Below are 21,781 nucleotides of genomic sequence, written 5' to 3'. Positions count from 1 at the left end.
GCAAAAGCAAAAAAAAAAAAAAAAAAAAAGGCATAAAGAGAGCCAGAGAAAAAAGAACTAAAGAATATATAATATAAAGAGAAGTAGATAAGGAAAATTAAAAGGGAGATTTTTACAGGGGAAAAACAATTTCATTTTATTGTAAAGACCTAAATGAATAAAAGAAGACTTTGAATGTGAAGATGATTAAAAAGACAAAATCATTAGCTAAAGATATTTACAAGTTTAGACTCTTTCATTTTGATTGTAATTTTAATTAGCTGGACACTGGAGGGGGAGGAAAATGAAAGCCTACATCATCTACTTACTCTTTAAATTGCATTCCACCTTAATTTTCTGCTCTTCAGTTCTTAATTTTCTCTATTTTTGTTCTAAGTAATCCGGTTATCAGGCTAAAGCGATTTTCCCTTAGCCAGGTTTAGCATTCAGTATTTGCATCTGGGAACCAAAAGTTCACCCCATTGCTTTAGTTTTTATTCTCTCAATAGCAAAAAATCTCTACAGGTAACTTTTTTTCAGTCCTTTGTCTATGCAGCAGGGCGCTTTGTATACCCATGACAGTTAGATGACTAATAACAAAGGCTTCTATTTTTAAAATAATTATGCTCTATTTACACAGTTTTCCACAAAATTTACTCATAAAATTTAGAAGGCAGCAAAGCTTTAAAAATCTGTAATTTTTACTGTTCATTAAAACCATTTTTCTGTGTGCAAGCAAGTTGCTTGTTTCTGTTTCTCTGATAAAATAGAAGCCCAAAAAATGAGTATTAATCAAGTCTAAGATTTATGTGAATAAATTGCGTAAATAAAATTTTTAAAAATAACATGGATATAAAACAAAAGACATCTGCTTAGAATAACCTACTTTAGAAAGGGTTTATCTTCAAGATATTATCAGGGTTTTAGCAGCCTATTTATTTTTCATTTGTTAAAGAAAACAAAATTAGCATAGCTAACCATGTATTATGTGTCTCTCAGTTTGCCCTGTCTTCCAAAAGAAATTCACTCAAATAATGTGAAGTAACAATGTTGGACTGCCTTGAGGTCTGAGGATGAAAGGCACTATTTAAGTGGTGACAATTATTATTATTATTCTGCCGCAGATAAAGACTAACAATTGGCTTTTAAAACCATTGTGGACAATTTCATTTTGCTGCCCCATACCTCAGAAACGGTCAGAGCATAGAGTTTTCAGCACATGATATCCACTCAAACTAGGACAGCACATGTACAGTGATGGGAGCATAAAAGTAATCATCCTAGTAATGAGACACCCAAAAAAAAGCATTGGCTGCCAGTCATAGCCATACAAGGTGGGATAGTTCAAGGGACAGCCGAACTACCCAGCTGCACATTGTCAGCTGTCTCGAAAATCCCAAAATTTAATTTGTATTTCTTTAAACCTTTCCTTACCTTAAAATACAAATATTCCTTGAGAGTGACAATTCTTTGAAGCTTAGCAGTGCTGCATTATTTTAGTGAGAAGGAGTTCCACATACTTTCCAGATACAGAGTTTAGAAAAGGGATGGAATACAAGAGGAAAGCTAAGAAGTTGAGAGAAAAATTAGAGGAACTGTTGAAGGTGAAAAATTTGCAGAAAATAAAGCATGGGTGCAAGAGAGATCAAGTTCCTGGTTTTGCCCAAGAATGTGATGGTAATGAACATTATAATCATTAAAGTGTTATCAAGGAATGCTGCAGAATCCTCTTACCTGAAAACCATTTAAAATAGGATACTTGGATCTTTCTGGCATGGTTTATGAGTACTCCGGAATAGAAGGTGATGACATTCATAAATTGTCCTGTCTGGGGTAAACCTCTTTGAAATCATCTTACCTGAAAGGTCTTCTTTAATGCACTATTGTGATGATGTACCAATATGTTTACAATTTGGATATGCTACAACAGCACTGAGATTTTATGCCAGTGCTTTTTGTCTTGCCCATCCGGCCTAAGGCTTATTGCGAAGTATCTTCAGACTGTTGCATCAAAATCGATTGCGGCGCTTTCTGTGTATAGATCCCTGAGGCCCTGGCCTTCTTTGGGTCAAACAAACCCAATTTGTGAATCTACAGACACCAACTAAGGTGAGGGAGAGACGTTTTAGGAATTACAGATTGGCAAGGCATGGTATTCTCCAACAAGATGATATTACTGTCACCTGCTGGGGCTTCCTATCAGGTGTATTCCCCAACCTGGATTGGGTGTACACGATCCAGCTCCACACCAACCCCCACCACTCCCATCATAGCGCTTAGTAGCACCGTACTGTAATCGCTTATTCAGTTAGGGATTAGTTCTTGAGTCTCAAGTCTGAAAATAGGGCCATGTGTTTCTTGTTTACTCTTAAGTCTCCCGAATCTAGTAGAGTTCCTGGAACATGACAAGAGCTCAAATAATACTTTTTGAATAAAAGAATGAATTAATGAATAAACTTCTTAAATGAGAGTTGCTTGGGTAAATTAAACAAAATTTTTACAAAGAAAAGGAATTTATCTTTCCAGCAAAATGAAACAGAGGAACAACAATAATAACATTAGTAACTAAAATGATTAAATTCTTACTATGTGTCAGAAATAGTTCCAAATGCTTTAAATGTAGTATTTAATTCGTGCAGCCCTATATGTGAAATACTACTACTATTACTCTATTTCAGAATAAAGGAAGGTCCAATAACTTGCCCAAAGTCACACAGCTAATAAGACAGGAACAGGACCTAAATCAAGGCAGCTGTACTCCAGAACCTAGGCTCTAAGCTGTTACTCTGCGTAATGTAGGCCATGATAGGGTACTGAGCTAGGAGTGGTGGAGGCTGCTAAGAGGATCATGCTTTCCAGGGAGCTTACGATAATTATCTGACAAACTTGCTCCCTCTTTTTCTCTGAAATTTAAGAGAGAGAGAGAGAAAGAGAGAGACAGAGAGGAAATGACAAGGGAGGGAGGGAGGAAGCTAGAGGGTAGGGGGGAAACAGCCTTAGTCTTCATCAGCAGATTTCTGACTCATTTTATACATATTTGATTCTGTTCCAGACAAGCAGCAATGAATGAAAAACTCTCAAACCAGCATTTAACCCACAAATTTTTTCCACCATTCTTTCAGTGTTAAAAAATCTTAGAATTATTCTTTATTAGAAAAAAATCTTTCCTTTGAAAATAATTTGAAAGAATATTTTTCCTGCTGTCAAAAATAACCGACACATCCTTTATATATATATGTGTATCTATATATATATTTAATTTTGTTCTTCGATTAGCTCTCATGCTACCAATTTTAATCCTACACCATAGTGTTTATGTATATTCAAAACTATTCAATAAGGTGACATAAAATAGCAAATTCATTTTTACTGATGATCATGAAAACTTGGAAGAATTTGTGTTTATCAAGCCTCTAAACAAAAATTGCAAAAATAACATAAGGTAAAAAGAGAGAAGCAACTTAAGACTCGTTAGAGAATAGGGTTCAGGTGCAGGATGAAGCATATTCAAGGCATATGAAACATCATTACTTTGAAAAGAAATAAAAGAATAACAAGTTTAGAAAATTAACTATCAAATTACAGTTTTTAAAGGGGGCAGTTAAAATGTTGATGAACAAATATAAGATGATGACTCAGGGGCACTAAAAATACAAAATGTGTGGGTTCTACTAGAGAATACAATAAGTACTGGGAGTTTCACTTTACAACCCAATGTGATTAAACAGCATACTGCTGAAAATGCATATGTGATACTACCACAGTAAAACCAGTCTTTTTAAAGATGTTTCTAATTAAACCATGAAAAATCAAAAAGAAAATGTTGAGAGAAGCCATTTTGAGGATTTTATTAATGATCCATTCATGGAGAGGGCTTTATTAGATTTGAACAAGAAAATGCTAATGCTGGTACACAAAATGATAGATAAGCATTTTTCCCCCTAAAATGTCCTTTCTTTCAGAGCAAAAAGTTTTTTGTAATACAAACACCTTTTGATTCAGTTAAATTCTAGTAGAAGGAACTTTGATATTTGAGTTGATAATACTTTAATTAATTCATATCTGTATATGACTTAAATGTATTGATTTCCACCATTTCTCACACAGTATTCTGCCTGCAAACAGAGGATTCTTTTTAGTATTCAAATAGTTTTCCTCAGGAGGTCCAGAGGGCATTGACTTTACTGGAAATTGATATCAAAGCATCAAGTGTAAATTTTTCCATTGCAGAACGTCTTGTTAAATGTTTTCTGAGGAAACCAAGGGAAGATCCAATTTAGGATTAATCTATGAAATATATTAATAATTTCAGAAGGTGACAAGTAAATTTCTTGTTATTTTAAACACTATTACCTCCTCATTCACCTAGTTAATTGCTTACTATCCTTCAAAACCCAGCTCAAGATTCACCATAACTGGGAAACTTTTCCTAATTCCTCTCTTCCTTTTTTGGCTCCTATTTGATCCCCTATCAGTCTGTGGACACTTGGCTTTTGCAGAACTATAATCCCTTATCTGCAATTATAAAATCTAAAAAGCTCTGAAAAACAAAAGCCTTTTGTATTTGGTGCAAATTGATTTGAGGGCAAGACCTGACCTCTGAGGTTCTCTGTGGAAATAGTAATGTGTTTGTTGATAATGGGAATGCTTCCTCAGACCACACTAGGGGGTTGGCATGATATATGGCATATGCTCAATTCTACTTTTCTAAAATCTGAGGAATTTTGAAACATCTGGCCTCAAGGGGTTTGGGTTAGCAATTATGGATTCATATTACGACATCAATTTATAGCCATTGGCTAATTGTCTGGGAAGTTCTGTGAGCAAATATTGTGTTTTATTCACCTTTGTAGGGTGACCCTGATTTGCCCAGGACTAAAGTTTCCTGAGAGGCATGGCTTTCAATCCTCAAACCGGATAAATCTCAGGCAAACAGGGACCTTTGATTCTTAGCCCCTAGCCCAGTGTCAACACTATTGACACTACATAGTCAAAACATGCTGTTGAGTGAATAAATGAATGAATGAACAAATAAATGAGTGAATGAACTGTCTTTAAATATTCTCTGGTCAGTAATAAAACGTCTGAAAACATTCTATCTAAGTGAAAAATTCACTGAAGTCAATGATGCCGTTGACTACCAGAATGATGCCATTAAAGTGTTAACTTTTAAATGTTATAACATATATCTTTTAATTAATTCTTACAATTTTCCCAGCTATCTATTTAGTTAAAACCAAGAACACATGGCCCAAGGTGAATCAAAACTCCTTGCTGGTGTGTGCTGAAAATTACATTTTCTTTGATACTTACAGTAACTCTAACACATAGATAGAAATGTATAAATATTAAAATAAATTTGTTGGAAGATTGTTTTTTTGGTCTAGGGCAAATAACAGAGTGGTACATATTTCATGTACGTTGGAAAGGTGTTTCTCTATATCATAAATTGTTATTCTCTATTTAATACTGGTTTATCTTTCTTACTATAAGCTGAAAATGGTATGTTTTAATCCCTGAATGCTATATTAATATAAGGTACGTCTATACTTATAATTGATGGTAGACTTAATAAAAAACCTCTGAAAATTATTTTTTCTTATAATAATAGTAATACAAACCCGTTGTAGGTAAAGGTCTACTCTTACTATACCTACTCTTTGATTTGATAAAAATCCCTTCACTGATCAATTTCTCCTTAATCTGTTAGCCCCCCTGGACATAGTAGTTTATATACCCAGCTTAAACTACGTGATTCGTCACCTGAACTGTTTTCTCTCCAAGCTCTTCAACCACATCCTTCAAGCACATCCACTCAGCAACATCTCACCCTGGCCAATCTGACGGACCACTTCTCTGATACACTTGGGATGCTGGGAATAGCTAGAGAGAAACCTCAGGACCATCCAGATTGGAATTATTACACATTTATGGTTTCTAATCTTGGGGCCTCAGTGCCATACCACAATCATTAAATTATACCCCGTCAGCTCCCTTTCTCATTTGGACTCGGAGATGTTTCAACATCTTACCGTATTCAACTTTCTTGCCCAAATGAGCTTGCCTCTTACTTCACAAAAAAATTAAAGGTATGAAGTTTAGGGACTCAACTTGTTTCCTGTGCCCTGCCTTCCTCCCACTGTTTATCTATACCTACATTCATATTTACATGCTTTCTCAAGTCTCAAAGGTTAAGGTCTACTTCTTCCTGTTTAAGACTCCACTTCCTGTGCTTTAGATCTCAGAGCTTGCTGTCTACTCCAAGATGATATTCTTTTTTGTTATGTTCATATTTTATTTTCTCTTGTTTGTTTTTTTTATCCTATGAATATGTTCAAGGGTCTCCAAGTCTTAAATGAACAAAGCAATAACAATAGCCACCCCCCCAACACAAAGCTTATACTCTTCCCTACTTGCCTCTATCACTCTCCTTTATTGCTTAATCAGCTTCTTTTAAAGAGGAGCTGACTCTTGCTTCCTTTACCTCTCCAACACTCAAACTTCCTGCAGTTAGGTTCTACAGAGACTAGGGCTAGGGAAAAAAATTACCAATGACTTTCAGGGAACCAAGTCCAATGGTCATGTTTTGGTCCCTATCTTAATAAATCCCCCTACTCCATTTAACACTATTGACATTTTCTTGAAAATCTCTACTCCATTTGACATTTTACTCTTATTTTATTTTCCTCTACCACCTCTGTCCATTCCTTCTTCGTTTCTTTGTGGATTCTTTCTCCTTGCCTGTTTCTTTCATATGGGTGCCCCACAAAGTTCCATTTTTTTACTCATTATTTTTGTTCTTTTACATACTCTCTTGTGTAAAGTGTATACCAGTCTCATCATTTCTATGGTTTTAACTTTTAACACTAATGACTTGAAGAAATGTTTCTTCACCCTAACCTATTCTTTCCCCTTTATATTTATATATCCAACTGCCTATTAAACACATCTCTTTAGATTCCCTATAATGACCATGTATGTAACACATCCTAAACTGAACTCACCATCTCCCACCTCTCCCTCTACTCTTCATTTATTTCTACCATATCTGTAGTGATATTGTGATTTATAATATGAAATATTATTTTAGGAAATATTATAATAAGAAATATATATTTGCTCTGGTAGGGGTCCTAAAACATTGGAATTTCCTAAGTGATAAGAGAAAAGACAAGAGATGGTGTCAAGATGGCAGCATAGGTGAACTCTGAACTCACATCTTCTCATGGACACAGAAAACTTAAAACTGTTCTTGGAACAATTACCCCTGAGAGAGAACTGAAAACTGATAAAAAGAACCCCCATGGCAAGGGACAGTGTTGTCTGAGGTAGAAGAGGCAGAAATTCCTTTCTGGAGAGAAAAAAGCCGTGTTCGCAAGCTGTGGCACCTCACAGCTGGCTGGGAGAAATCCTAAGGTACAAAGTCTTCCCTGGAGAAGTGAGGTATCTAAGTGGGGGAGCATTACCACAGTAAGCAGCTTTTGGACTCAGCACAACCAAGATAAGTGGCATAATATCTGGCTTTGCTGCCTACTAACAACAATGGGGAATATGCATGGGAAATCTGTAGGACACAAGGGAAAAAAAAAGCCTGCTTTTAAAGGGCCCACAGACAAATTCACCCATTTCAGAAAGCAACCTAAAATCACCAGAAAGAAAAGTGCACAGTCCTTTGGTAAAAAGAGGCTCACATGATAGGCTCTGGGTGCCTCTCCATGAGAGGTGACACCTCTCCAGGGACTGAGACATTGGCAGCAGCCATTATTGTGGCCTAGTACAGGCATGCTGACACAGACACTGGCAGATGCCATTGGCCCTTGGAGTTCTTTCCCTGGCCTGTTAGCCCAGGGGTCTGCCCAACCCAATAGAGCACCTATTTAATTGAGTTCAGCCAGGAAAGGCAGCCCACCCTAGGGACTGGCCCCATCCAACAGCAAGCCATTGGGCAACTTGTGGGCACACTTATGTGGGGTGCCTGGAACCTCTGCAGCCTGGAAAGTGGGTCCACTAAAGCAGGCAGGGCATGTGAGAAGAGAAGGCCTGTGTTGGTGGAGTGTGGTGACTCTGCAATGGGGCAATTGGGTCCACTTCAGTGGGTCAGGGTGCATACATGGGGCAGGACCATGCTCATGGGGTATGAGGCCCTGTGTTCAGTGGGGCCTGTCAGCTGCAGCAGATATGTGCTTCTCAAACAGCCACATAGGGGATTGCACCCAGCTTCCAAAACCTGAAACAATTGGGAGCTCCCATGCCTGAGGCAGGCCCCACTCAGTTGCAATCCTGAGAGAGCTGACAAAAACCTTGTAGGTCAGAGGACTACAGCAATTGTAAGCCCTTGAGCCTAGCAACCAGCCATGCTGGAGGCCTACTCACTTAACAGAAAAACTGCAACAGGAATGTGCTGTTAGACTTTGCAGCCAACTCCGCTGTGGCTCTCCACACCTGATCAAGTGACTGAAGGGTCCATAGCAGCCACAAGCTGATCATTACAACCAACCAGCCAGGACAGCCTAGCCTCCCTTGGCACCTGCAGCAAGAGCAGCCCTGCCACAACAGAAGGACACATGTAGCCCACACAGGGGACACTCCTAGAACATTTGAAACTGGTGACAAGAGGGAAGCACACTGCTGAGCCCCATAAGGCATCTCATACATAAGGCCACCTCTCCAAGTTTGGGAGATGTAGCTGATCTACATATTACACAGATATAAGCACAGAGAAAGAATCAAAATGAGGAGAGAAAGGAATATGTTCCAAGTAAGAGAACAGAACAAAACTCCAGAAAAATAACTAAATGAAACAGAAATAAACCACCTACCTGAAAAAAAGTTCAAACAAAAAGTCATAAGGATGCTCACTGATCTTGGATGAACTCAGTGAGAACTTCAACAAAGAACTGGAAAATATAAAAAAAGAACCAATCAGAAAAGAAGAATACAATACTGGAAATGAAAAATTCACTAGAGGGACTCAATAGCAGAGTAGATGATACAGAAGAACAAATCAGTGAGCTGGATGAAAAACTAGAGGAAATCACCTAAGCTGAAAAGAAAAAAGAATTTAAAAGATTGAGGACAGTTTAAGAGATATCTGGGACAACATCAAGCACACTAACACCCATATTATTGGTGTTCAAGAAGGAGAAGAGAGAGACAAAGGGTCAGAGAATCTATTTGAAGAAATAACAGCTGAAAACTTTCCTAACCTAAGAAAGGAAACAGACATCTAGGTACAGGAAGCACAGAGAGCACCAAACAAGATAAACCCAAAGAGGCTCAGACCAAGAAACATTATAGTTAAAATGTTAAAAATTACAGAAACATTATAATTAAAATGTTAAAAATTACAGATAAAGAGAGAATCCTAAAAGATGCAAGAGAAAGGCAACAAGTTACATACAAAGGAAACCCCATAAGGGTAACAACTAACTTCTCAGCAGAAACCTTACAGGCTAGAAGGGAATGGCACAATATATTTAAAGTGCTGAAAGGAAAAAGCCTACAGCCAAGGATACTCTAGCTGACAAGATTATCACTCATAATGGAAGAAGAGATAAAGATTTTCTCAGACAAGCAAAAACTAAAGAGTTTATCACCAATAAACCAGCCTTATAAGAAATACTAAAGGGCCTTATTTAAGACGGAAAGAGAAGACCACAAATAGGAATAAGAAAATTCTCAAGGAAAAAAAGGCAATAAAATCACTAGTAAAGGCAGAAATACAGTAAAGGTAGCAGATCAACCACTATGAAGATAATATGAAGGTCAAAGGACAAAAGTACTAAAATTACCTATTTCGATGATAAAAGGGTAACAGATACACACACACAAAATAAGAGGTTAGATATGATATCAAAACCATAAAATGTGGGAGGAGAGGAGTAAAAGAGTAGAGCTTTTAGGAAAAGGTCAAACTAAAGAGATCACCAACTCAGTATAGATTGCTATATATGTAGATTATTATACATGAACCTCATGGTAATCACAAACCAGAAACCTGTAATAAATACACAAATAATTAAGATAAAGAAACCCAAATATAATACTAATGAAAACCATCAAACTACAAGGGAAGAGAGCAAGAGAAGAATAAAGGAACAGAGAAAAACTACTAAGACACCTGGGAAAAAAGTAACAAAATGGCAATAAATACATACTTATCAATAGCTAATTTAAATGTCAATGGATTAAATGCTCCAATCAAAAGGTATAGGGTGGCTGATTAGATGAAAAAAACAAAACCTATATGTATGCTGCATACAAGAGACACACTTCAGACCTAAAAACACTCACAAACTGAAAGTGAAGGCGTGGAAGAAGATACTCCATGCAAATGGCAAAGAAAAGAAAGCTGGGATAGCAATACTTATATCAGACAAAATAAACTTTAAAACAAAAACTGTAACAAGAGACAAAGAAGGGCACTGCATAATGATAAAGAGAAAAATCCAACAGGAGGATATAACACTTGTAAATATCTATGCACCCAACATAGGAGCACCTAAATATGTAAAGCAATCCTTAACAGACGTAAAAGGAGAAATAGAGAGCAACACAATAATAGTAAGGGAATTTAGCACTCCACCTACACCAATGGGTAGATCATCCAAACAGAAAATCAATAAGGAAACTTTGGCCTCCAATGACACATTAGATGAGATGGACTTAGTAGATATATACAGAACATTCCATCCAAAAACCGCAGAATATACTTTCTTTTCAAATGCACATGGAACATTCTCCAGTATTGATCACATATTAGGCCAAAAAATAAGTCTCAATAAATTTAAGAAGATTGAAATAATACCAAACATCTTTGCTGACCATGATGGTATGAAACTAGAAATCTACTGCAGGAAGAAAATCAGAAAAGCTACAAATATGTGGAGATTAAACAAAATGCTACTGAACAATAATTGAGTCAATGTAGAAATCAAAGGAGAAATCCAAAAATACCTGTAGACAAATGAAGATGAAAATATAACATGCCAAAATGTATGGGATACAGCAAAAGTGGTTTTAATAGGAAAGTTTATAGCAATACAGGCCTACCTCAACAAACAAGAAAAATCTCAAATAAACAATCTAACAGTGCACCTAAAGGAACTGGAAAGAGAACAAAGTCCCAAATCAGTAGAAGGAAGGAAAAAATAAAAATCATAGCATAAATAAAAACTAAAAAAAACCTAAAAAAATAGAAAAAAATCAATGAAACTAAAAGCTGATTCATTGAAAAGATAAACAAAATTGACAAACCTTTAGCTAGACTCACCACAAAAAAAAAGAGAGAAGGCTCAAATAAATAAAATCAGAAGTGAAAGAGGAGAAATTACAACTGACAACTCAGAAATACAAAAGATTATAAGAGAATACTACGAAAAGATATATGCCAACAAATTGGATAATCTAGAAGAAATGGATAAATACTTAGAATCATACAACCTTCCAAAACTAAATCAAGAAGAAATAAAGAATTTGAATAGACCAATCACCAGTAAGGATATTGAAACAGTAATCAAAAACTTCAAAAAATGAAAGTCCAGGACCAGACAGCTTTCCTGGTGAATTCTACCATACATTCAAAGAAGACTTAATCCCTATCCATCTCAAACTCTTCCCAAAAATTGAAGAGGAGGGGAAGCTTCCTAACTCATTCTATGAAGCCAACATTACCCTAATACCAAAACCAGTCAAGGACAACACACAAAAAAAGAAAATTACTGGCCAATATCACTGAGGAACATAGATGCAAAAATCTTCACAAAATACTAGCAAATCAAATACAACAACACATTAAAAAGATCATATACTATGATCAAGTGGGATTTATTCCAGGCATGCAGGGATGGTTCAACATTTGCAAATCAATCAATGTGATATGCGACATTAACAAAATGAAAATAAAACCACATGATCATCTCAATAGATGCAGAGAAAGCATTTGACAAGATACCTCATCCATTTATGATAAAAACTCTGAATAAAATGGGTATAGAAGGAAAGTGTCTCAAAATGATAAAGGCCATCTATGACAAACCCATAGCTAATATCATTCTCAGTGGCAGAAACTGAAACTTATCCCTCTAAGAACAGGAACCACACATTGCTGCCCACTATCACTACTCTTATTTAACATAGTATTGGAAGTCCTAGCCAGACCAATAAGGCAAGAAAAAGAAGTGAAAGGGATCCAAATTGGAAAGGAAGAATTGGAACTGTCACTATTTGCAGATGACATGGTTTTATATACACAAAACCCTAAAGCATCTACCAAAAAACTTTTAGAAATAATAAATGAACATGGTAAATTTGCAGGATACAACATCAACATACAAAAATCAGTTGCATTTCTATACACTAACAATGAAGTAGCAGAAAGAGAAATTAAGAATATAATTCCATTTACAATCACAAAAAGAATAAAATATCTAGGAATAAACTTAACCAAAGAGGTGAAAGATCTGTACACTGAAAACTATAAAGCATCATTGAAAGAAATTGAAGAAGATGCAAAAAAAAATGGATAGATATTCTATGTTCTTGAATTGGAAGAATTAACATAATTAAAATGTCCATATTTCCTAAAGCAATCTACAGATTCAATGCAATCCCTATCAAACTTCCAACCACATTTTTCACAGAAATAGAACAAAGAATCCTAAAATTTATGTGGAACAACAAAGGACCCTGAATAGCCCAAGGAATTCTGAGAAAAAAGAACAAAGCTGGAGGTATCACACTCCCTGATTTCAAAATATACTACAAAGCTACAGTAACCAAAACAGCATGGTACTGGCACAAAAACAGACACACAGATCAATGGAACATAATTGAGAGCCCAGAAATAAACCCACATATCTATGGACAGCTAATTTTCAACAAGAGAGCCAAGAACATCCAATGGAGAAAGGAAAGTTTCTTCAATAAATAGTGTTGAGAAAACTGAACAGCCACATGCAAAAGAATGAAAGTAGACCATTATCTTACACCAGACACAAAAGTTAACTCAAAATGGATTAAAGACTTGAATGTGAGCCCAGAAACCATGAAACTTCTAGAAAAAAAACATAGGCAGTACACTCTTCAACATGGGTCTTAGCAGTATATTGTCAAGGATCATGTCTGATCAGGCAAGGGAAACAATAGAAAAAATAAACAAATGGGACTATATCAAACTAAAAAGCTTCTTGCACAGCAAAGGAAACCATCAACAAAATGAAAAGACAACCTAACAATTGGGAGAAGATATTTGCAAACCATATATCTGATAAGGGATTAATATCCAAAATATATAAAGAATTCATACATCTCAACAACAAAAAAGCTAACAACCCACTTAAATAATGGGCGAAAGATCTGAACAGACGTGTCTCTGAACAAGATATACAGACGGCAAACAGGCACGTGAAAAGATGTTCAACATCATTAACTATCAGGGAAATGCAAGTTGAAACTACAATAAGATATCACCTCACTCCCGTCAGAATGGCTGCAATTAACAAGACAGGAAATAACAAGTGTTGAAGAGGATATGGAGAGAAGGGAACCCTTATACACTGCTGGTGGGAGTGCAAAGTGGTGCAGCCACTGCAGAAAACAACATGAAGATTCCTCATAAAATTAAGAATAGAACTACCATATGATCCAGCTACTCCACTGCTAGATATCTATCCAAAGAACACAAAAACACGAATGTTAAAAAATATATGCACCCCTGTGTTCAATGCATCATTATTCACAATAGCCAAGACTTGGAAATGACCCAGGTGCCCATCAAGGCACAAACGGATAAAGAAGATGTGGTATATTTACACAATGGAATACTACTCAGCCACTAAAAAGGATGAAATCTGGCCATTTGTGACAACGTAGATGGACCTTGAGGGTATTATGCTAAGGGAAATAAGTCAAAGGGAGAAATTCAAATATTGTATGATCTCACTCATAAATAGAAGATAAAAAAAAACAACAAACAATCTGATTGAGAAAGAGATTGTATTGGTGGTTACCAGAGAGGAAGCGGGGAGGAAGGAGGGTGAAAGGAGTGATTAGGCACGTGTGTGGTGATGGATTGTAATTAGTCTTTGGTTAGTGAACGTGATGTAATCTACACAGAAATTGAAATATAACGTTGTACACCTGAAGTTTATATAATGTTATAAACCAATGTTACCACAATAATATAAATAAGTAAATAAATAAAAGTAATTTGAAAAACAAAAAAAGAGCAAAGACAGTCTTGTTATTCATAACAAGTCCCTTTCAACTGCATGTTTGTTTATGTTGAGCTGACTTTTAGAAAGTCCCTAAGAATGGGCATCTGGTTGCCAAGGGAACCAACAATGTGATTAGAGGGTTGGAACTTTTAGCCTCACTTCCTGACCTCCATGGAGGGGAGAGGGGCTTTAGGTTGTGTTAATCACCAATGGCCAATAATTTAATCAATCATGCCTAGATAATAAAGTTTCCATAAAAAACCCTAACTAAAGGAGTTTGGCAAGTCTCCAGGTTGGTGAACATATGGCGGTACTGGGAGAGTGGCACATCTGGAGAGGGCAAGGAAGCTCCTCACTCCTTCCAACATAACTTGCCCTATGCTTCTCTTCCATCTGCCTGGTCCTAAATTGTACCCTTTTCTAATAAACTGGTAAGTTTATTAGAAAGTAAGGAAGTTTACTTACTTTCTAATAAACTTACAAAGTAAGTAAGTAAACTGCTTTCCTGAGTTCTGTGAGCCATTCTTGCAAATTATCGAACCTGAGGTGGGGGTCAAGGGAACCTCCAATTCATAGCTGGTGGGTCAGAAGCTCAGGTGACAACCTCAACTTACAATTGGTGTCTGAAGTGGGGGTAGGGCAGTCTTGTGGGACTGAGCCCTTAACCTGTGGGATCTGATGCTATCTCCAAGTGGATAGTGTCAGAATTGAGTTAAATTGCAGGACACCCCGTCAGTGTCTACTGGAGAGTCGAATTGCTTGGTGTGGGAAAACCCCCACACATTTGTTGACCAGAGGTATTGAGTGTAGAGAGAGGAATAGAGTTTTCCTTTTCAGGTAGTAATGATGATGTATCAAAACACAATCTGAAGTTATCACTCCTGCTTAAAGGCTTTCATGGCTCTTCATTACCTAACATAAAAGCTTCTTAGCCTGGTAGATCGTAAGGCCCTCCTTGACCTGGCACTCCCCTATCTACCGCCCAGCCTCATCTTGAACAACTTCCAGCTTAATGGTTTAAGCATTAGGAACTCCAAGCTGCTTACAATTTCTCATGCACTTCATACATTTTATGCTCTGCACACCTGCTTGTGCTCTTTCTGTGGCTTGAATTCCAACTTTTCGTACTCTGCTTAACTATTACACATCTTTCAAAATCTATCTCAGGCATTAATTTCTTCTAGGAACAACTTTTATTGACCAGTAATTGAGTGAAGAAGAAAAGCCAAAACAATTCACTTTCAAGGGTAGACTCTGCAAGGGTAGTGTTGGGTGAGATTGTAAACATCCTCAGTGCTCCTTCATGGATATTTCAGAAATGCATGCTGAATAGCCAGGGCTCACTCGAGAACGGCTACTTCAAGAACAATATTTTACTCTTCTAAATACCATTGCGATAATATATTTGGGCACCTAGTTGTTTCTATATTTTGTTTAATTTCCTCCTATCTTCCACCTAGATGGAAACAAAACAAAGTCAGAAGTTTGTTTTCATGTCTCTTTTTATATGCATATTGCCAAATTATTTTCAAAGAGTTGTACAAATATATAATACTACAAGCAGAGTTTTACTACATCTTCCTCAACATTGAGTATTTTTTTTTAAGATTTTATTTTTTTCCTTTTTTTCTCCCCAAAGCCCCCCGCCGTTACATAGTTGTATATTCTTTGTTGTGGGTCCACCTAGTTGTGGCATGTGGGACGCTGCCTCAGCGTGGTTTGATGAGCAGTGCCATGTCCGCGCCCAGGATTCGAACCAACGAAACACTGGGCCGCCTGCAGCAGAGCGCACGAACTTAACCACTCGGCCACGGGGCCAGCCCCAACATTGAGTATTTTTATTAGAATTTTCTTTTGCTTTTGTTAATTTAATAGTGAAACAAAGCAAGGAATTTTGTGTTAATTTGCATAATTTGCATACTTGTAGTGCTGTTCATTTTCCTGTATATTTGTTTACTAGTGGTTGTTCTTTATTTAGCTATACTATTTTAATTTCCATGAGTTTTTCTTGTTCTCTGATTGACCCTCCTCTTTTAATAGCATCCTGTTCATAATTTATGGATACAATATTTTCTGAAATATTCATGAGGTATTATTAGAGATTACTTTTCTTAATTTATTTTCTGTAGCTTCAATTCTGTCTTTCTTTGATGGTCATTTCTGTTCATACTTTGTGATCATTCTTTTTCATATTATAGGCTTTGCTCAATGCCAAGTAATCTCTTTTTATCTATTTATGTTTAAAAATGGGACAATAAAAATAAACAACTATGTGCTTTGTGTACGTGAGCAGAGTTTCTCCACTGGCCTGCTTGGCTTTAGGGTGAGTAGGATGGGAGCCAGCCATCATGCTGGGAGTCCTACCAAGGAAAGCAGGCTTTGGGGCAGCTGTAGCACACTCTTGGATTCTCCCTAGAGAAGTGGTTCATTTTCTCTGGAAAAGGAAACAGATTTTGTTTTCTTTTTTAACTTGGGCAATAAATGCTTGACTTCTGGGATTCTGCATGTGTGTGTGTTTCCATGTATAGGAAGGAGGGAGTGGGACCTGGTGGAGAGAGACAGCTGTGACTGAATTCTGTGTACACCCTGCCTGTGAACTCTTTCCAGCCGCAGTCTCACTCCCAGATGTTTCAGAGTCCAACTGTGGGGCTCAGTAGGCGGATCAGTCAGCCCACTCTGCATGTTCGAGGCCCCCTGCTCCCTCTTCACTCTGTCCCCAGTCACCACTTCTCTACCCACTTTCCATTTTGCAAAAAATGGTTGCAATTTCTCATCCTTGATCTCTTTATTGTTGTGATATTTATCAAGATTTTCCCTTTTGAACATTGCAGTCCAAATAATTTGCTTTTTTCTGAAATTGAGATCTTTATATATTTAATTCATTTAGATAAAGGCTTTCTAAAATTAAAGAATTAACATTAAATTTTCATATGATACAAATATTTCCTTGAAGTCTTTTTACTTTGGTTTGTTTTGATGTAGAGAAAGTTTCAAACTTTTATCTAGTCATTTCTCAGTCTTTCCTATGTTTTTATTCTATTGAATCTATATTTGGAAAATGCTACCTATTTCAGATATTTGCTGCTAATGAATTACGTGTTCCCTTGGATTTTCAGTGTTCTATTTTCAAAAATATTTCATTCCTCTAAATGTAGTTTGGTGTATGGCAAATTTTCAAACATTTTGTTTTCTTTTTGGTGAAAAACTATTCAAACAAAATCTTACATGGAAATTTAATTTATAAAAATGAGAAAGTGGAATGGTTTAGGTGAGTTGGTATGGGAATGGTATTCACTTCGCTCAGTCCCATCTCTCACTTTTGCTTTATTTCATCCCTGGTCCTATATCTGAGAGTGTCTTTAGTTTTCGGGAATTAAATTAAAAAGCACTGGTATATGGTGTAAAGTGAAAGTCAAAATTGAGCCTATTCCTAAATTGCCAACTAATTATCTAAAAACTAGTCATTGTAAGACTTTTCCTCCCCATTGAATTGTGAAACCCTTATGCTATACTAATTTATTAGACATAATACACTCTATTTGGAGGGTCTCTTTCTGTTCCATTAATTTATCTATTTTTACACTAGAGCTCTACTGTTTTAACATAGTATAGAAATATTTTCATTTGTAATAAGGCTGATACCCATTCATTATACTTTTTCCTTAGAATTAAAAAAATACTCTTGCCTATGTGTCATTCCGGAAGATCCTGAGAAAAGTTATATTATCTTTGGGTGATATGATTCTCAATATATTGGAATTCTAAGCTATTAATTTTTGTTTTGATTCTCCACGATCTTATTTATTTTTGCAAAGTTGCCTTGTCCTGGATTGACAGCACTATGTTAAAATATCTTAGCATAATTGTGTTTCTGTTCATCTCTTTTTAATTCTGTAACAGTTCTCTCCTTAGGTATTTTGTCCTTCTGGCTCTCTTATTTGGCACGTGATATCAGTCCCCACGTGATGACTGGCCTCAGGTAGGCCAAAATCCATCTGTGGGGCCGGTCCAAAGGGTGCTCAGAAAGAATGCAATCAGTGGCTGAAGACCAGGAAGAAGTTCATTTGATGAAGAAAGAATGAAACTGCCAAAGCTCTGGGAGATGCCAAAGCTGTCAGAACAAAAAGGGCTCAGTGCCAGATAGTCAAAGTGGAAGCCAGGGATGAGGTAGGGGTGGGCGGTAGGGGGTAGCGGGTACAAAAGAATAAATAGCTTGGGATAAGGGCTGGGTACATGTTGTGAGAGAAAATATGGGGATAGGAAGTTTGAGTAGCTTCAGGAGTGTGAGGTGGTACCAAGAAGATACTAACAAGATACCAAAGAAAAATAACCCTGTGCTTGCTCTGTGAGAAGCAGAATCATGTGGGAAAAGGAGGGCCCGACTACACTCTAATTTGAATTTGGGTCATTTTATTTCTCTTTTATAGAGAAAAATGGGAAAAAAATAATATCTCCACTTTTAAGTGAATCTTGTTGTAAATTCAACTTTGTTTGAAATTAACATTGCCATCTGCATTTCCATTTGCTTAAGCTTGTTTTATCCAAGTCCCCTTTACTTTACGTTTAGCCTATTTGTATTATTTTGTTTAAACCATATCTTTTGCAGTCATAAAGTTGTTGATTAAAAAAAAAATCCAACTTGAGAATCTTTGCTTTTTTAGTTAAATGAAACCATTTACTTCTGAAATATGGTGGAGATGGCTGGCCGTTCACTGAGGTTGTGTGTTCCTCTCCCACAATGTAGAGTTGTTGCCTGAAAAAGGCTGCTCAGCCAGGGCTGAATCTCTGCATGTCCTAAGTGTGAGCAAAGTGGTTGTGTCCTCTCCACCCTGACTCTTCTCTCATATTCTGGCTGGATGTCAACGCCCAGGGTGACATTTGAAACTGAAGATGGCAGAACTCTGTCAGCTAATTCCCTGTGAGACCTGGTACAGCAACCTCCACATCCTCCCCTGCTTTTATACACATTGGCTGGTTTTGTGGGCAAAAACCAGACTTTTATTGTGTAAAAGCACTGAAATCTTAGAAATTATTATAGCAGCTAGTATTACCCAAACCTACATGATTGTTTAGCATTTTCTATTTTTATGTTTCTTTCCTGTTTGTTTTTCAATTGTTGTTTATTGGCAAAAGCTCCTTTGTGATATGTACTGTATTCTGTTTTCTGTGTATACTTCAATGAGAAGTAAACACCTTGTTGCAAAATATAGTATTGCCTTAAAGCTAAACCTATATTTATTAGATTAGCAAAATTAAAATAATGAGTGATGACTTTTTCTTTAGGAAGACAAAGAACTCCATGTTTCCACTCTAAAACTCTTTTCCTTTTTATTAGCTTTTGCCAATTTAATCTGGAGTTACAAGTACCATGATTAAAAAAATGTTTCATTTTTCTGATTTTTTAACCATTGTGACAATATAATCCATTTCCTGATGACTTTTCTTTTCTCCACTTGTTGCTGTACCTTTTGCTGATTTAGCTTCTCATTTCTCATCCCTATCTGACACAATTTACCGTTGATTCATTTTTCAGTGAGAAGAGCATCTTTTAGTAACCTTTCAGATATTATATCTGGCTGATATATTTTCTGTGGCTTTTGGTATCTGAGAATGTCTTCTAGTTGCCATTACACATGAGCAACAACTTAATTGATTATAAAAGTATTAGAACATTGCCTTTTCCTCCAAAAATTCTGTAGAAACTTCCTCAACTGTCTTGTGATATTTATTTTTGGAGAGCTCAACCTAATTTTAATTATTTCCAACAGTAAATGTGTGTATATGTGTACATGTTTGTACTGATTGCTTACAAGTTCCTGTACCAATCAAGAAATTTAGGGTTTTACCAAGCTATGTCTAGCTATTAATCTCTGTTCCTAATTTTTGTCTGCTACATATTTAGCCTTGTCAATATCTAGTCTTGATTCTCTTATTAAACCTTGAAAATTTTTTCTGCTATATCTTTGCTTATTGTTTCTGAGCTGTTTGCTCTATTCTTTATAACTCTTTAGATTCTAATTCACATTTTCTCTATGTAGTCATTTAGATGTCTGGTAACATTTCTCAAGTTTAGCCTCAGTTTCATTGATTTGATTCTTTGTAGTCTTAAGCCTTATTTTTTTCTGTTTCTAGTAAAGTTAATTTCATTTTGCTTCGTGTGTTTTTCATTTTATTCTGTTTTTTACTCATCTTGTCCTGCTAATCTCTGGGTTTGGGGGTGGCTTGATGTGCTTTGGACAACCAGGCAAGGGTAGAAGTTTAGGTTTTCCACTTGGTCTTTTCTGGAGGGGATGAGGGATTAGGAGCTGCAGTTTTTTTCTGTGGTGTTTGCTGGAGTAAAGCGGTCATTGTCTAAAACTTTCTGTCCTGCTAGGCTATCTCTTTCCGTTCCTTTAATAAGATGGAACAGGCTTTAGCTAGAGTTTGATAGTCTTTACCCATTCGCATTTTCCAGCATTTCTCCAGTATCCAGTCTGGAATATATGAGACAGATAAAGAAAACCCCTGGAACTCACCACCATGTTGTTCCTTTGGTCACCACGTCCCTAGCTAGTCTGCCTTCTTCCCTCCACCTTTCCGAGTCTTCTTATGTCTGTTTTACATATAATGTCCAGGGTTTTTAGTTGTCCTTAGGGGGAGGAATAGGAAAAAAGGGCATTTACTCTACATTTCAGGAAGTAAAAGTCTTCAGCTGAAAATTTAAAGATAAATAGGGAATAATAGGAGGCAGGGAACTATGTGCACTTTTCCCCATTCTCCAGTCCAATCATCATAACTTATATTTTCAAAGAAGGGACTTCGTTTCTGGGTGTGCTCTACTTTAGCTAGTCAGATGCACAGGGAAAACCAGGTCACCTTCATAAAGTGTGGTCCACACATACAATCTAAGAACAGTTGATATTTTAATTCTATAGTTAATTTCAGAGTCACTTTTACTGCTTTCCCTTCATTACAGCATTTGACTCATTTGTCTTTCAAAGGACTAGTAAACCTTAATTTGCTTTAGCAGCTTTGAATGGATTTTTATTGTTTCTTACCACTGCCTTTCAACTCATGTAATTTGAAAACTAAATGCAAACTGTAAAACTCAATCAGTCTGGTAGTATTCTTTTAATATCAATTTTTATATAATTAGCCCCCAAACTGTGTTCAATTACTGACAATTAATCTTATGCACTTTGAGGGACAGCACTAATTTCACACTTAGCAGCATTTAAAAGGAAGGTAGTGTGAATACTATAGGGAAAAATTCCCTCCCTAAGGAGTTATGCTGTATTATCGCTGACTAGAGAATAAAAGTGCTTTCCCATTGCAACCCACTGTAGGGGCCCACATTTTCTTTAACTCTAGACTGGTAGAATTGTGTAACAAACACACAAGCAGAATCACACGTACTTTAATTACTGTTTTCAGTGAGGCTGCCAGCCTTTTACAAAAAGATCCTGAATTTTCCATGTTCTTTTGACAATTTTCTTGGGTTGGTATTCTTATCAATGCTAGATGTCTAATTGCTCCATTGAAACTGACTATGAGAAGTCAAACAATGGAACTATAATAGGACAAAGAATGAGAACCACAACAGCTGA

The 21,781-nt window shown here is 36.5% G+C and overlaps 2 long non-coding RNA genes across 2 annotated transcripts in view; one reads left to right on the top strand and one right to left on the bottom strand.

The window, feature by feature from the left end:
- LOC123286599 (uncharacterized) overlaps positions 1-21,781 on the top strand; it is a 43,758-nt gene that overhangs the window by 16,060 nt on the left and 5,917 nt on the right. The gene's annotated exons all lie outside the window — the stretch shown is intronic.
- The window catches only part of LOC139045525 (uncharacterized), a 43,436-nt gene that overhangs the window by 20,185 nt on the left and 1,470 nt on the right, over positions 1-21,781 (bottom strand). The window contains exon 2 of the long non-coding RNA XR_011504026.1: positions 20,711-20,823. This is a non-coding gene — a long non-coding RNA (uncharacterized lncRNA). The remainder of the gene's footprint in view (positions 1-20,710; positions 20,824-21,781) is intronic.

The sequence above is a fragment of the Equus asinus genome, chromosome 6 (genome assembly GCF_041296235.1).
Source record: "Equus asinus isolate D_3611 breed Donkey chromosome 6, EquAss-T2T_v2, whole genome shotgun sequence".
Lineage (NCBI taxonomy): Eukaryota > Metazoa > Chordata > Mammalia > Perissodactyla > Equidae > Equus > Equus asinus.
The sequence above is the reverse complement of the archived record's forward strand: the minus strand, read 5'-3'. Positions and strand labels throughout refer to the sequence as shown.